This window comes from Acomys minous (assembly GCF_964271855.1).
Source record: "Acomys minous genome assembly, chromosome: 3".
NCBI lineage: Eukaryota > Metazoa > Chordata > Mammalia > Rodentia > Muridae > Acomys > Acomys minous.
In genome coordinates this window covers 142526710-142542760 of record NC_140485.1, presented here as the reverse complement: position 1 = coordinate 142542760, position 16051 = coordinate 142526710, and the positions used below count along the sequence as shown (strand labels likewise).

The following is a 16051-nucleotide window of genomic DNA, read 5'->3' as shown; positions in this document are numbered from 1 at the left end:
GCTCTCCCCTGGGAAGCATGTAGTGTGGTGGCATCTATCGCGCCTGAACTGGAAGCCGAAAGCAGCTGGACTCAGGGGAAGAACCTTCAAAGGCCCATTCCTGGGGAACACACTTCCAACAGCCAGGCGTCACTTTCTCGGAGGACCCACAGCCTTCCCAGTGATGCTAGCAGCGGGGGAATGAGGACCAACCTGCAGCATGAGAGTCTCTGGGGGACGCGTCACATTCAAACCACAATGACCAACTGGAGTGAAAGGAAATTATTCATTTTTTATTCTGAAAAGTCACAGTGCAAGCAATTCAGAAAGCCGTGTTGGGGATGGAAAGCCACTCAGTGGTTAAGAGAACTTGCTGCTTTTCCAGGAGGCCGCTCCTGCACCCACATCAAGGAGCTCAGAGTTGCCTGTGACTCTCACTCCAGGGGATCTGACACCACCTGACCCCCATGGGCACTGCACGAGCACACACACACACACACACACACACACACACACACACACACACACACACACACACACACACACACCTCTTGTGATCTCAGGGGGACCGTGTTTTTGATGGGGCATGCAGCTGCTCGCTGCCTCAGTGAGATGCTCTGCCCTGCCTCTGTCTAGTGCTCAGCTCTGCTGAGGACATAGGGCTGGTGATCTGATCCGCCACAGGCCTCCATCCCCATCCGACCCTGCTGCCCTGTGCACCCCCATTCCCTCCAGGTGAGGGGATAGGATGCTAAGGAGCCTCTCTGTACAGTCAAAGGGCCACAGTTTGCATATTAAAGACTGAAAGATCTCATGACTCAGCGTGGACTCTGATGCATGTCTGGGGTGCCCTGGGCCGATGCTATTTCAGTTTTACTCGCTGAGTTTAATGAATACAAGTTCATTATGGCGATGAAGAAGCCCAGTCCTAGGGAAGGAAATCCGAGCTTGACTTTTGACTTTGCTCCCCAGCAGGTGGTTTGGGCAGGGGCTTCCCTGAGTGGCTTCCTCTTGGAGGTACAACGACAACATTTGCTTAAAAGATCTTCATAGCCTGGCATGGTGGCACCTGCCTGTAATCCCAGTACTCCAGGAGCCAGAGGCAGGCGGATCTCTGTGAGTTCGAGGACAGTCTGGTCTACATTGTAAGTCCAGTACAGCCAAGGCCACACAGAGAAACCCTGTTTTGAAAAACAAAACAAACAAAGAGTCTTCTTCGTAAGGTCAAATGGTGGTGGCACAGGGTGGTCTTTCATCCCAGCACTCAGGGTAGAGGCAGGTGGAGCTCAGAGTTTAAGGGCAGCCTGGTCTACAGCGTGAATCCGGGACAGCCAGGGCCACACAGAGAAACCCTGTTTCAAAACAAACAAACAAACACCAAACAACAACAAAACAAAAAACACCCTCCAACCCCCCAAACAAAACAAACAAACAAACAAATAAATAAGGTCCTTGTAAGTGGGCCCACCACAAACAGGTCCTGGCACCAGCTGTTCTGAGGCTAGTAATAAAAATGAATGAATGCTGCTGAGGAGGTTTGCTTCCACCACAGGTGGCTGTAGTAGCTTTGACTTCTTTTTTTTCTTTTCTTTTTGACATAGGCTCTTGCTAGCTAGCCTAGATTGTCCTCACACTTGGAATCCTCCTGCCTCAGCTCCCCAAATGCTGGGATTGTAGATACCTGCCACTATACCCAGCTCAAATAATCTTACTAGTTTAACCCGTTGTGTTTTGCACTTCTCTACTGGAAAGCCATTTCAGCTCAAGGGGAAGATGACGTATTTAGACACATTCTTTCCACTCTGTGCAGCCTGCAAGCAGGGCTGAGCCATGCTCCTGTGAAAGACTGCCTCACACACAGGCGCTAGAAAGACTTCATTTTCAGTTTGCTACACAGACAGTGTTGGGGGTGGGGGCGCAGTCTGTCAGACAGCTGAACTTGGCTGAGAGTTTAATTTACAGCCAATGGTTTAATTTACTTACCAATAGCATTCGCTGGAGAGGACAGATGGGCCCTTGAGTGGAGACTCCAGACCCTTCTAGCAATTTTGAAACAAAACAAATCTTACCTACAGTTCAGGAGGGATGTCTTTTTCCATTAGTGGTAGAAACAGGCAGCTATCGAAGATGTCTAATCGCCATCTTTTTCATCTTCAATCTACAATGGGCTTTGGAGGTGTGTGGGAGATGATTGGCTTTAGGTGAGGTCGTGATGAGTGTCCTCGTAAGAGGAGTCTTGGGGGGCTTGCTCTCCCCCTCTACATGTGAGCACATGTGTGTGGGAGTGCGGGGAGATGCCTGTCCCCACCTGCTTGTCCCCTAGGACCTGCTTGGTGGCTCCTTGTTCTCTTACTTCCTCCCCTTGAACCATGAGAAAACAGGTTCTGCTATTTAAACAACTCAGCCTGTGGTATTCTGTCGTAGGCACCGGAGCGAAGGCAATAGTCTGATATACAGCTTGCCTGGTTCTTTCTTTATCCCTGGTAGCTCCAGAGATCAGAAAGAGGACCATGGGAAGATGGCCAGGGAAGTAAAGTTAAGATCAATATGAGTGGAGTTCCCTTTGCTTGCTGACAACTGGCGCACGCCTTTAATCTCAGCACTTGGAAGGCAGAGGCAGGTGGATCTCCGTGAGTTCCAGGAGAGCCAGGCTGTGTAGAGAGACTCTGTCTCAAAGAGGAGGGGGAACCATTGGCCCGGCTGACTTTGACATTGTGAGCGCATGGTTCTGCCAGGAAGGGAAGGGTCTCTTGCGGCTCCTGTTAACTCTGAATGTGTAATAACTTAATATAAACCAGAAGCAACAAAAAAATAGACACATTATGCGGAAGACAAGTGACCTACCATCCCTCTCCCGGAAGCTATTGATTACCTATAGCTGTAGGGTGAGGCCTTGTGAGGTTCCCCCACTTATGTTGGCACATGAACTGGTGTTGTCATCGTTTGGGTCTTGTTTAGGTGGCCATGTTGTTGAGGTTTCATGACTGCAGCCTCCCTGACGAATGCAGAAGACACGGTCTTGCAGCAGACGTCCTGGGCCTCTGGCTCTTGCAGTCTCGCCATCTTCTGTTCTGTGATGCTCGGAGCCTTAGCTGTAGGACTTGTGTTGCAGATGTATCCGCTGGGGCTGGGTGGTTGCTAACTGCATTGTGGATTTCTGTAGAGGTCTCCACCTGCTGCAAAAAGCAGCTTTGCTGATAAGATATGTTGTGCATGTATTTGTTTTTGTGATTTTTTTTTAAATAATGGTTTTTAAGATTTATTTATTATGTGTACAGTGTTTTTGCCTGCATGTATACCTACACACCAGAAGAGGGCACCATATCTCCTTACAGACGGTTGTGAGCCATCATGTGCTTGCTGGGAATTTAACTCAAGACCTTTTGAAGAGCAGGCAGTGCTCTTAACCTCTGAGCCATCTCTCCAGCCCCCATACGTATTTGTTTTTAATAATTTATTTTTGTTTTATGTGCACTGGTGGTTTTGCCTGCATATGTGTCTGTGTGAAGGTGTTGGGTCCCCCTGGAACTGGAGTTACAGGCAGTTATGAGCTGGCATGTGGATGCTAGAAATTGAACCTCGTCCTCTGGAAGAGCAATTGTTAGGATTAAAAATGATATGCCATGCAACTGATATGATATGGAGAGATTTATCTGGGGGAAGGAAAGGGAGAAGTGTTAGGGCCTGAGTGGGCCATGAGGGTAGAGAGACACAGAGACAGAGAGGCGGTGGGAGAGAGAGGGTGGGGAAGGGAAGGGAGCGCCCTTAGCGGGAGTGCAAGTGAGGTCAGAGAGGAGTGCAAGAGAGAGACAAGGTGGCCAGGTTTGTCCTTTTTATCCTGGGTCCAATGGCAGTGATGACGTCAGAGGCTGCTAAGCAACCTAGAGGCAGGTGGCTTATATGCCAACAGCAATCAGTGCATTAACAGATGAACCATCTCTCCAGCCCAAGATATGTACTTTTAATGCAATGTAAGTCATTAACCAGTTTTTTAGATTTATTTTTTAAATTCTATATGTGTTGAGTGTTTTGCCTGCATGAGTGTAGACACAAGGTACATGCAGTGCCTGTAGAGGCTAGAAGATGGCATCGGATCCTCTGGAAACGGATACACAAACACCCGTGAGTGGGTCCTGGGAACCTAAGGGGGTCCTGTATGCTAAAACAGCAACTGACTTTAAAGGCGAGTCATTGCTCCACTCCATGGTTTCTAACTCCTGGCCTTAGCTATCTGAGAGTGCCAGGATGACAGGCCTGCAACCATCACACCCAACTTGAACTCAGCAGCTTCCTACGGGATACTAAAGTTATTGTAAGCTCCGAATTTAAACGAGGCTATTTAAAGGACCGCCTGTAATAATTAAAGGACTGTGGGAAAAGACTCTGGAGGATGAACTGAAAAGTGAACAGCGTTCTGGGCAAGCGACGTTTGGAAGCCTGGTCCTCAAGGAAGGCAGTGAGAGGCCAGCCTGGCAGGCCACCACCCACAACAGCTCCAGAGATACACCAGACACTGATTGGTTAATCTGCTTTCTCACCCTGGGCAGTGGCGTGCCTGAAATTTTTAGCAGACTCAGTTTAGAGGCCAGGAAAAGAATCATGGGAGAATCTGGTCACACATGTCACCAGGTAACCACCGGGTACAGACTGGCCCTGGATCCAAACGTGGCGTATGTCTAAAGCCCATAGGCCTGCTTAGCTGTGTGCCATCTCCCCTCAACTAGGGGTCACCAGATTTGTAGGACAGTGCATGTAGGAAACTTCTTGCATTTGTTTATTTTTAAGGATACATTTTGTTATTTGTGTGCATGTGGGTGCCTGAGGAGAAGGCCAGGACAGAGTGTCAGTCACCTGGAGCTGGGGCCACAGCCAGCGCTGGGAACTGCCCTTTGGTCCTATATAACAGCAGTGAACACTCCTAGCCATGGAGCCATCTTTCCAGCCTCCAATGTCAAAACGTAGGAGTAAATCAGACAGAGTGACTTTTAAGCCTGAAAGGCCTTCCTCAAATCGCTTTCTGCTGTGCTTCTCTTCACCCCCCCTGCTGAGGAAAGTCAGGTGAATTTGAAATTAGTTTCAATACAGAGGTTGATGCAGCTCGCACCAAACTGTGAGAAAGTCCCCGCCTTTAATCTGGCCTGGCCCACGGGGAGGCCAAGCTCCTGTTTGGTCTGAAGGAGCAAGGCACACACATCTGGGCTCCACATGGTGACTCAGGAGGCCACCAGGAGGAGGGGACGGTTCACAGCAAGGTGAGAAAAAATAAAACTGAAATGAGGCAAGATTCTTTTAAACATGAAAAGAGGAAAAAGCGACAGCTGAAATTAAATTCAAAATGAATTCAAGGCAATGGCCCTAGCATCTTGTCAACAAGCAGAACCATCCAGGGAGGGCACTGGCAGCTGTGGAGGATGGTCCAGGTAAGGAGAGAAAAAAAGACGGGGCTGCACCAGCCTAGCTTGGATCCGCACATGCGCCTGGAGACACGGTCACGTGCCTTCACAACTTGTGTGTATGTGCTAGGGAGCAGGCGTGCGTGCTCATATGACACTATCTAACCATGTGGCACGCGATGCGGTTTCGATTAGAGGCGAGATTCTCGTTGGTGTGTCCTGAAGTCGGCGCCCAGTGAGGTGTAAGCATCACGCCATGGCCTTCTGAATTAGGCTTTCCATGGTGCCCATGATGTGATGCGCTTAGGCCTCACTGTGTGGACCAGGAGTGACTCCCAATAGGCTTTGTCCCATGTGGGGTGGCCGTGTCTCCACTCAAGCCCAGGGAAGCAGGCAAGATGTCAGTGGTGGGAGGGCAAGCCAAGCGGCCCCTCTGCTCCAAAGCCAAATACGGCTCACCTGCTAAGTGGTCACTGTCACCTCCTTGGTATTGCTTTGCTTTCAAACAGTGGGCACCCAGCGACCTTGCGATTAGCAGATGGAGGTTAGCCTTTGCCTGCTGAGGAGTCAGTCTGATGGTATAAGAGGGCATAGATGGTAACTTTGCAGCAAGCTGAAGCTCCTGTCAGCTTCGCTGATGACCAAGTGCAGGTCAGCACCTAGGACTTTTCTCCCACGTACCTGTCCTCGAGCAGGTGACCCTCTCACAGGGGGTCGCTGTTTACACAGTTGGGGCAGTAGCCCTAAAACCCACCGATGCTAGAGAGGCAGCGCTTGATACATGGCTGAGTGATCCTGGATCAGTGACCCTGGGGTTTGTCAGAATGCAAATCCCCAGGCCTTCGTCACTTCCTGAATCTCAAACTCTGTCTTGGGCCAATCCTCCAGGGACTTCTGGCGTAGACCCTAGCTTGAGAACCAGGGGCTAGGCACCAGCTCAGCTCAGGTGTTCAGACATCTGTATTGAATTAGGAGCTCCACCCTGGATCTGTTTCGGACAGACTGCCTGGCTTCTGTGTTTTATACAGCAGCCCCCCTGTGGCACCTGTCAGGACTTCTCTGTCACAGCTGCCTTGTCATAGACATGACACACGGCAGACTGCCTCCCCTTGAAATACTGTTCCCTGGTGGATTTTCTCTGTCCTGGAACCTAGGGGCAATGGGACATTCTTGGGACGAATCCGATTGTTGGACTGGGTTTTGAGACAAGGGTCTCACTAGATAGTCTTTCCCAGGCTGGCCTTCTTGCCTCAGCCTCCTAAGCTGGGCCTGTGGCTGTGGCCCACCACAGCAGTCTCTGCGAGAGTCAGCAATGCTGCTAGCTTTGGTTCCCAATGCTGGGACGGGAACCCAGGCCCTCACCTTTTCTAACCAGATACTCTGTCACTGAACAAATATGCCAATCACCGCCCCGCCCCCCAGACTCACTTGAGACCTAGCTGCTTTGTGGTGCTGAAGCTAAGTCTGTGGGATCATACAGAATGTGTGTGGCCTGTGGCCACAAGAAGAAATACTGAAGGCCCTGGTGGCCTAGTGTGGAAAGCTGAGGGCGACTTGGCCCCATGCGTATTAGCCACCCAGAGCCAGTCCACCTTGTGCTGCGGTAATGGAATGGCTGAAGCCCATTTCTCACACTTCTGAAGGCTTGGAGGTTCAAGGTCAAGGGGCCTTGCATCTGGGGAGGAACCTCTTGATGCACCACCATCCCATGGAGGAAGGTGAAAGACAAAGAGATGGTGAAAGGGAGGGATGGAGGGAAGGACTCAGGAGCCCATGTGCGCATAATAATCTTTCTATCAGTAACCCACTTCCGTGAGAATACTAGCTTACTCCTGAGGGCAGAGCCTTGTGGTCCATTTACCTCTTGACAAGTCCCACCTTTCACAGCAATTGCACGGAGGGGCTACCTCCAGCAGGCGCCCATCCCCCAAACCTCATACATTTCTTAGTCCCAAATCCCCTGTAGATGGGCCTGCGAAGTCCCAGTGCGCCTGCGATGTGCACTGCGGTTTCTCAGGTGACCAGGCTGGTTCTGCAGGCGCTGTGTTGTGCTGTGCTTTTCCCTTCCCCTCCACCCACCACCCCCTCCCCGCTCTCCCTCCTCCCCCTGCCGCCCAGCGGGTGTGTAGCTCAGAACGGGCATTAATGGGGCACTTTGCCCAGAAGCAGAGGTGAGATCTGAATTAGGGGACCAGGAAAACAGGGAGGGAAGTGACCGAAACAGAAAGTAAAGCGGTTAGAAAAAGTTCAAGGATAGAAGCTTTGGGGGCTTAGTTTGGTTTGGCTTTGTGAGGGTATGTGCAAGCCTGTGAGGGCCAGGAGGCTTCCAAGTAGCTCTCCATCTTGTTTTTTTGTTTTTTTGTGTGTTTTGTTTTTTTCGCCTTAGCATTTTACTTCTACCCCGCATTCTTGGAGCCGTCTTCACCTAAGCTCAGCAGGAGATGGCAAAGATGCTGGCTCTACCTCCGAGAGCAGCTGTTGGATGCTGTTAGGGTGGGCAGCCTGCAGCCGGCCCAGCAGCTCCTGGAACAGGTGTGGGTCGCAGCCCAATCTCTCACTGAGGAGCGGGCTCTGCGTCTCCTCCAGGTGCTTGTCATTGGCCTGATGTTCTCCATGGGGCTTTGCCATGATCCCGCAAGCGGGTCGCTTGGAGCCTGGAGCTGCACCTACGTCCGCCTTACAGGGGACATAGACATAGGGCAAGTTCTGGCCCTCGCACATAGTTGGAAGATGGCAGTACACGTCAATCGTCAACATGCGTGTCGCCTTTCTTGCCCTTGTTGACAAATTTCCGAACCTCCTTCACTCCTAGAGGCGTCTGCTTCCAGGCCTTCTTGACGCACATGCAGACTTGCCGTCAGGTGGTGGGAAGCCAGGGGCCGGCGATGGGGTTCAGGCTGACCAGCAGCTCTTCGTATGTGCAATGTGTGTGCGTTCTTTGCTGCAGCCCTCCGCCTGCACCTCAGACTCCTCCAGAACAGCTTTACTTTGGTCTTCTTAGCAACCACCGCAGCACAGTCAGGCCATAGAGGAACCACGCCGTCACCACCTCCTGGATCACTTTCTCCATCTTACTTTTTGTTTGTTTGGTTTGGTTTTTTGGTTTTTCAAGACGTGGTTTCTCTGTGTAGCCTTGGCTATCCCGGATAACTTTGTAGACCAGGCTGGCCTCGAACTCACAGCGATCCACTGCCTCTGCCTCCCAAGTGCTGATATTAAGGCGTGTACTACCACTGCCCGGCCCTTCCATCTTATTTTTTTTTTTAAGATAGAATCTCTGATGGGGCTGGACTGGCCAGTAGTGAGCCCAGGGATTATCCTAGACCTCCTTCGCCAGTGCTAGGCTCATAGGCATGCACTGTTGTACCCAGCTTTTTATGTGGTTATAGGGAATTAATTAATTAATTAATTTTGTTTTTTTAAGTCAGGGTTTCTCTGTGTAGCCTTGGCTGTACTAAGCTTGCTTTGTAGACCAGGCTGGCCTCACACTCACAGAGATCAGCCTGCCTCTGCCTCTCTGAGCACTGGGATTACAGGCGTTCGTCACCATGCCGACACTTTCTTTTTAGCTGTACTGTCTACTCTGACCATGATACCTGATAAAGAACCCTTTTCAGGAGTGCAGAGGGTTGCACACCCCTGCTGCGGCAGACCCAGTGTGCAAAAGCCAAATGCTGGACTGGCTTTTCCTGGCCTCTAGGGCTCAACCAGGCGGTGCTTTCAGCTGTGGGCTGACTCCTCTCAGCCATCAGCTGCGGTGTCTGTCTCTTCCCTCCCTCTTTTAGCTGTTTTTCAACCTCCTCCTCTTCTACCTTCTTTCACTCCACTCTCTACCTCACCCCATAAGGTAGTCACACCTCAGCTGCTGTGTCTAGTGGTCATCTTCTAGGCAGTAGCATGAGCTAGCTGACCAAGCCTGGGTTTGGTCATCCCAGGACATCATTTTACATTTGTAAGTCACAGGATTGCCTAGGTTCAGGGGTCCTTGGATGTCTCATCTCAATGGAAGGATATACACACAGAGACACACACACACACATACACACACAGACACACACACACACACAACACACACAGACACATACACAGACACACAGACACACACACACACACACACACACACACACACACACACACACACATACACACGACTTTCTGGGCCTGGCCTGAGAGACCACCTCCATGACCTGTGCATAGCTCCCGCCAGTTTTGTTTAGCCTTGGCTTGTAAACACCACAATGTGTCTTTCTCTCAGTTTCAAGGTGATAGCATTTTGCCAACAGAGGCCTCTCTTTTTAGTCTTCCTCTTTGACTCCTCAGGGCAGTGTAAAATGGTTATTAATATTTAATATTGATTTATACTTTCAGTAAATCAGTCAGTGGTTACTCCTTAACCAGCTTTACACCCAAATAACTACACAGAGAGACTGTGATATATTTAATTAGCCTAGAACACAATGCTGTGCAATGAATGCTCCATCCTAAACCTCCAGCGAATGTGGTTTCCTCTTATTCAGATTTCCCACTTTATACTTGCTTTTTACTCATCTCCTCAGTCTGGCTCATTCCTCCTGGTGTTTCCCCAGGCCTCCCACTTGCATCCTTCCTCTCCTTTCTGTTCTTTCTACTTCCCTCACTGGACCAGGATGTCCCACCCTATTCGCTGTTATTGCTTAGCACTGGGTAGTTGGCTTTTATTGGCAACGCAGAGAAGAAATGGTGACATGTTTTCACAAACTTGAGACAGGAGATACTTAGAAGAAACATCACAATGCAGTGTCTGGATTGAAACCAGATGTTGGGGTAGAGAAATCAGCATCTGAATGAGCAAGGGTAAACTCTACACTGTCCACAAGAGTGTTGTTATGCCAACAGGGCAGAGGCTGGATGCTGGCGGGAGAAGTTCTGTTCCCAGCCTCTCACAGACAGCGGGAGGTGCTCTCCACTGTATATGAGAAAAGCTGGGTCCCAGGCCACTCAGGAGAGCACACTGTTGGCCCAAGACCAGCTTGTGGGACAGTGGAGGGGAGGCAGAGTGTGGTGTGGTTGGGCTCTCACTGTCTGCCCCCACCAGGCCCAGCACATGTGTGCACACACTGGTGTGTGTGTGTGTGTGTGTGTGTGTGTGTGTGTGTGTGTGTGTGCCCTTTGTTAGGAACGGAGCTGAGTGGACTTCCGTGTGGTGTGAGGTGAAGAGAGCCTAAGCAAGCCTAGTGTCGTGTGAAGAGTGGGGTCCCTTTGCCATGCCATCCATGTGCCAGCACTGCATCACCTGCTGCTGGCTGTCCCTTTGAGAGTATCACCTCCACTGCTCAGACCTCACACTCCACTCCTTACTCTCTCTGGCCCGCCATGTGGCCCCTTGCTGTTCCTCACACATCCTGACACATCCTGTGTGTAGGGAAGGGCTTGGTATTGAGCACTTGCTACATCTCCACAAAGACTGAGGAGATAGATGCTAAAACACTTCCCGTGATGATGCCTTTCACTTCACATACATATCATGTCTCATGTGTGCATAGGATAAACTTCACATGTATACCATGTCTCATGCATGCATAGGATAAATTTCACATATATGCCATGTCTGCATGCGTGCATAGGATAAACTTCACATATATACTGTGTCTGCGGGTGTGCATAGGATAAACTTCACATGTACACCATGTCTGCATGTGTGCCTCCTTTCTGCACACACATCTTTTCATCCTAAGCCCATATCATCTGATTAGACTTAAAATGTCTCCAGGGCAGAACATGCTGGTCCCCACCATATGCATCTCAGAGACGGTTACTGAGAAGGCGCTACCAAGGCCATGGCCATCGGCTTTACCTCTCCCTGGCCTCAGCATGCTGGCTCCTCTCCTCCAGCCACATTCACTCACAGCTCAGAGGGGACTAAGCGCAGGCATGTGGCTGGCTTACGTCTCTGCCAAGCGTGCGGTGTCCCTCACAGATGCATTGGTAAACGGACAGCTACTCAACGTGGCCTCCTGGGCTTCAGCACTTCAACTTCTCCGTCTGCCTTCATTTCTTCCTTTGCTCTGATGACAGTTACATAAAACCGACTTTTACCAAGCACGGGCCACAGGTCACTAAACTCGTAGTGTTTGTGTCTGTGAAGCCCAGAAGAATGGGAATCGAAGGAAAGAAAAACCATCACTCGATCTTCATTCTCCCGGTTATTTCTTGCAGACCTTGGCAAACCCTGTTGCTCCTCATTTCAGTTTCCCGATGTCTGACTGGCCTTTAGAGGGTCTCAGCCTCACAGCTCTACTCTGTCTAACTAAACACATTATGTTCCAGGAAGTCCACACCGAGCACTTCCTGTTAGTAGTTCTGCAACTTGTTTTGACTTAAAATAAAGCCGCGCTATATACAAAACCGCGTCTGGTTTGGAATTGGGAATAAAACAATGGCAGGAGAGCACTTTGCAGGGATCCTTCTCCAGGTTGTCAGATGATGTCACAGCTGCTTCTGTCCTATCTTTAAAGGAGGGTTCCGTAGGACGTTGAACAATGCGTGGTTGTGATCTTTCCCTACGTGAGTCGGGTGGAAAGCGCTGGTTGGAGGGCCATAGCTGGCCTTGCGCAGAGCTGCTGATTCAAGGCTGCAAGCTCAGCAGCCAGGCTGGTCAGCAGCAGGCGCACCAATTCACTCGGGGTTTAAGCAGAAAGATGCAACTTAGCACCCACCCAGAATGTCTGAGGCCCCGGGTTCACTCCCCAGAACCGCTTAGAGAAGAAGAGAGGGTTCCATTTATGCTTCTGAATATCGTTATCTTCCCTTCACCCCACCCCACCCCGCCCCCATCCAAGATTCACAGAACCAGAAAGCCTGTATTAGCCTTTTTGGCCCTCAAATCTATTTAGCAATGTCTGTCTGTCTGTGCGTACATCTCTCCTCAAACCTTGCAACTCAACGTAACTCACTGGGCCTATAAAGGTTTGTTCCAGTAATTTCTGTGCCAAGGGATGGGGAAGGGCAGCTTTGTGAAGATTGGGTGCAGTTGTCACTTTAAGATCAGCTTGCACTCAGATTTGGAACCAGCTGTCTGCTTCCCTGACCCTCACAGCTGCCACTGGGGGTTTTACAGGCAGTCTCCTAATTGTAGCAGACAAAATGCCCAGACCCAGACCCTGCTGGCCTGTCATCCTGTGCACTTCCATGCTGGTCCCGTAGGATCCCAGGGCTCTGAGATGTGCCATGGTCCTTCGTAGTACAAATGGCACCTAATGGCCGCAGAAGCCAAATGGGACTGAGGCTTTTAGGGACTTCCGGTATTCTGCTCTCTCTCAGGAAACCATGTTTTCATTTTGTTTGTATTCAGTGAGTAAATGGTCAATAAAACCAGGAGGAGCCCCAAGTAAGTTCCTTGGTTGATTTTCTTTCCTTTTAGATTTCTCTGCTTTTGCGTAAATAAAGAGGCTGATAGCTTTTTCCTCAATTTCACAAAAATGCGTGACTTTCCACTCTCTTCCAGTGTGCTTCAAGCTAATGTAAAATGTACAAAGGAAAAATTCTCCAAGTTCCAATGGCTGATTGTCCCCGAGTGATGAAAAGCTGCTGCGTAGGCTTCTGAGTACGCACGGGGCAGCAGATAGTGATGCAATTGAAAGTCTGTTGGAAAAAAAAAAAAGTCTGTTGAAGCCCTGCGGTGTGATTGAATAATAGTGTCAGATGGGCATGTCTTCAGTTTCAGCTGTAATGTGGCTTCTCCTCAAGGAAAATTGGCCTTGTGGGTCCCTACAGTTAGAAACCATGGACCTTTGGGGAGACAGAGGCAGGCGGATCACTGTGAGTTCAAGGCCAGCCTTGACTAAAAAGCAAGTCCAGGACAGCCAAGGCTTCACAGGAAAACCCTGTCTGGAACCACCCCCTCCCCCCAAAAAACCTCAAAACCGAGCCTTGGGTAAAATGGTCAACAGACACTGATTTCTTCGTTAAGAAAAATGTCACATGGCTGATGACACAGACAGCGAAGGAGTTAATAGCTCACCAGATAAAGAAAGCCTCAGCTATAGGATGAGCATGCGGGCCAGAGCTCAGCTTGTCACCATCTACACAGAAGCAGCATGTTTATCACATGTACATACAAGCAAAACAAAGCAAGCTCAGGGTGTGTGTGTGTGTGTGTGTGTGTGTGTGTGAAACAATAATAATTATGGAATAAGAAGTCATCAGGCAAAAAAAAAAGAAGCCATCAGGCGACAGCTGGGGAGAAAAGTTAAAGGAGGGAGGAGAAGGTGGGGCGGAAATGATGCAATACTCTGTATTAATGTGAAATTCTAAAATAAAAAAAATTAAAAATTGGTGGGTAGTGGTGGCATGTTAATAATAAAATTTATACAGTAGTAAATTTATTTATTTATTTTTAGGTTTTTCAAGACAGGGTTTATCTATGTAGCCTTGGCTGTCCTGGATTCACTTTGTAGACCAGGCTGGCCTCGAACTCACCGAGATCCTCCTGCATCTGCCTCCCGAGTGCTGGGGTTAATGGCGTGAGCCACTGTGCCCAGCTCATTTATTTATTTTCGAGACAGGGTTTCTCTGTATAGCCTTGGCTGTCGTGAACTTGATTTGTAGACCAGGCTGGCCTCAGGTTCACCTCTGCCTCCCCTGAGAGCTGGGATTACAGGTATGTGCCACCATGCCTGGCCAAGTTTATTTCTTAACCTGCCCAATAAAAACCAACTTAAACCCTTGAAGAGTGCTGGAGAGATGGTTCAGTGGTACCAGAGGTCTTGGGTTCAATTCCCAGCAACCACATGGTGGCTCACAATCATCTATACTGGGATCTGATGCCCTCTTCTGGCCTGCAGGTGACCTCCAGATAGAGTATTCATATATGTAAAATCAATTAATTATCAGTTCATTCCAGCTGTGGGACAAGGTTGAAGCCAGCACAGGTGTGTGATGTGCTCATGGTATCTCGCCAGCCTCCTTGTCCTGGTACTTAGTCTGCCTTCAGCAGCTCCCAGAGACTTTGGGGACAGATCACTGGGCTGCTCCTTTTCTCTCCTTCCACACCTGTACCCACTTCCCTGCTGTAGTTTTATGGGCCCAGGAGGAGGCAGGTTTGACACAGGGACACAGTCTCTGCCGACAGCTGCAGACTAGTTAGCTCCCCAGACAGTAAAATGTAAAGAGGGGGGAGGGGCGACCTTTGAAGTTTGCAAAAAAGCATGACTTTGACCACTTCCTTTTCCTCTTCTCCCGGGTGTCCCAGGTATTATGCTGAGAGCAACTGCCAGCTAAACTTTACAAGGAAGGGTGCATTTCCGTCCCCAAAGTATGTCCTCAAGGTTTGACACGGTACTGAATGGCTTTTGGAGTCACAGGAGCTCTGGGAACACGGGAACACTTGACGGGAGGTTCTAGAGAAGGACGCCAGCCAGGGACACTGATGTGCTCTGAATGTACAGGCCTGGTGTGCAGAGACCAGCCTGAATTCAAAGTGTAAACGCTGAAGATACAGCAGGGCTTTCTTCTTGTCTGCTTCCCACCAGCTTTCTGGTGTTTGGCCTCCCTGAACTCAGAAGGCTGGGTGGTAACAAAGGGAACTGAAAATTGTGATGTTGAATTTCTCCTCTTAATTTCATAGCTGGATTTTTAGTCTCTGGCTGAACGTCTTTTCTTTCCACTCTGTTTGCAGTGTTTTTCTGTTTATAAAAGAATTCCAGAAGTTTAGGGTTTTTTTTGTTATTTTTATCATGAAATGTCCCAGAAGAGGGGCAGTTAGGTTGGGAGGAGAGAGAGGGAGGGAGAGAGGGAGGGAGAGAGGGAGGGAGAGAGGGAGGGAGAGAGAGGAGAGAGAGTGCAGGGCTGGAGGGCAAGAGCTTGAAACAAAACAACAGAATTTGCCTCTGGGGTTCTGCTAACCTTAGGAACCTGTGAGGATAGTGTGCGTACCTGACGGGTTGTGTAGTCACTAAGCGCCCCAGTCCCTGTGTGTGTGTGTGTGTGTGTGTGTGTGTGTGTGTGTGCAACCACGTGCACACTTGTGCACTTGCCACAGAGTGCAAGTGGAGGAAGGGGGAAGCTGTCAGGTCTTGCCTTTCTCCCTTGTGCTGTGTGCTCCAGGTTTTGTGGACCACAGCTGTCTTCCTGTCTCCACCTACTATTTCCTGAGGCATGCTGGGAATTACAGATATGCACCCCCGACATGTGGACCCCCAAACACAACTAAGGCCCTGAGCCTGAAGCAGGTAGCTCCTTAACCCGATGAGCCATCCCCCCAGCTCTTGTTTGGATTCTTGGTATGAATTGTGTTTACCCATAAATTTGATAAGCAGTCTTTCTTCTGCAGGTGAAATGAGCTATTTACCCACTAGCCAGGGGTAGTGGTGTACATCTTTAATCCCAGCACTTGGGAGGCAGAGGCAGGCAGATCGCTGTGAGTTCGAGGCCAGCCTGGTCTGTAGAGTGAGTCCAGGACAGCTAGGACCACACAGAGAAACCTGTCTTGAAAAATCCAAAAAAAGAAAAGAAAAGAAAAAAAAAATAAAAGAAAAAAGAAAAGAAAGAAAGAAAGAAAGAAAAAAGAGAAATGAGCTAATCCAAGACACATGAAAGTATTTAAATGTGCTCAGCCCTGTCCTGTTGCTCCTGTCATTCCTAGCCTCCGCCCTGACACACGGAGTCTCTCCCTCCATCGCTCATTTCTCACCCCCTTCATC

The 16051-nt window shown here is 49.6% G+C and overlaps 1 protein-coding gene across 1 annotated transcript in view; it reads left to right on the top strand.

The window, feature by feature from the left end:
* LOC311595275 (uncharacterized protein) overlaps positions 1–16051 on the top strand; it is a 59402-nt gene that overhangs the window by 29745 nt on the left and 13606 nt on the right.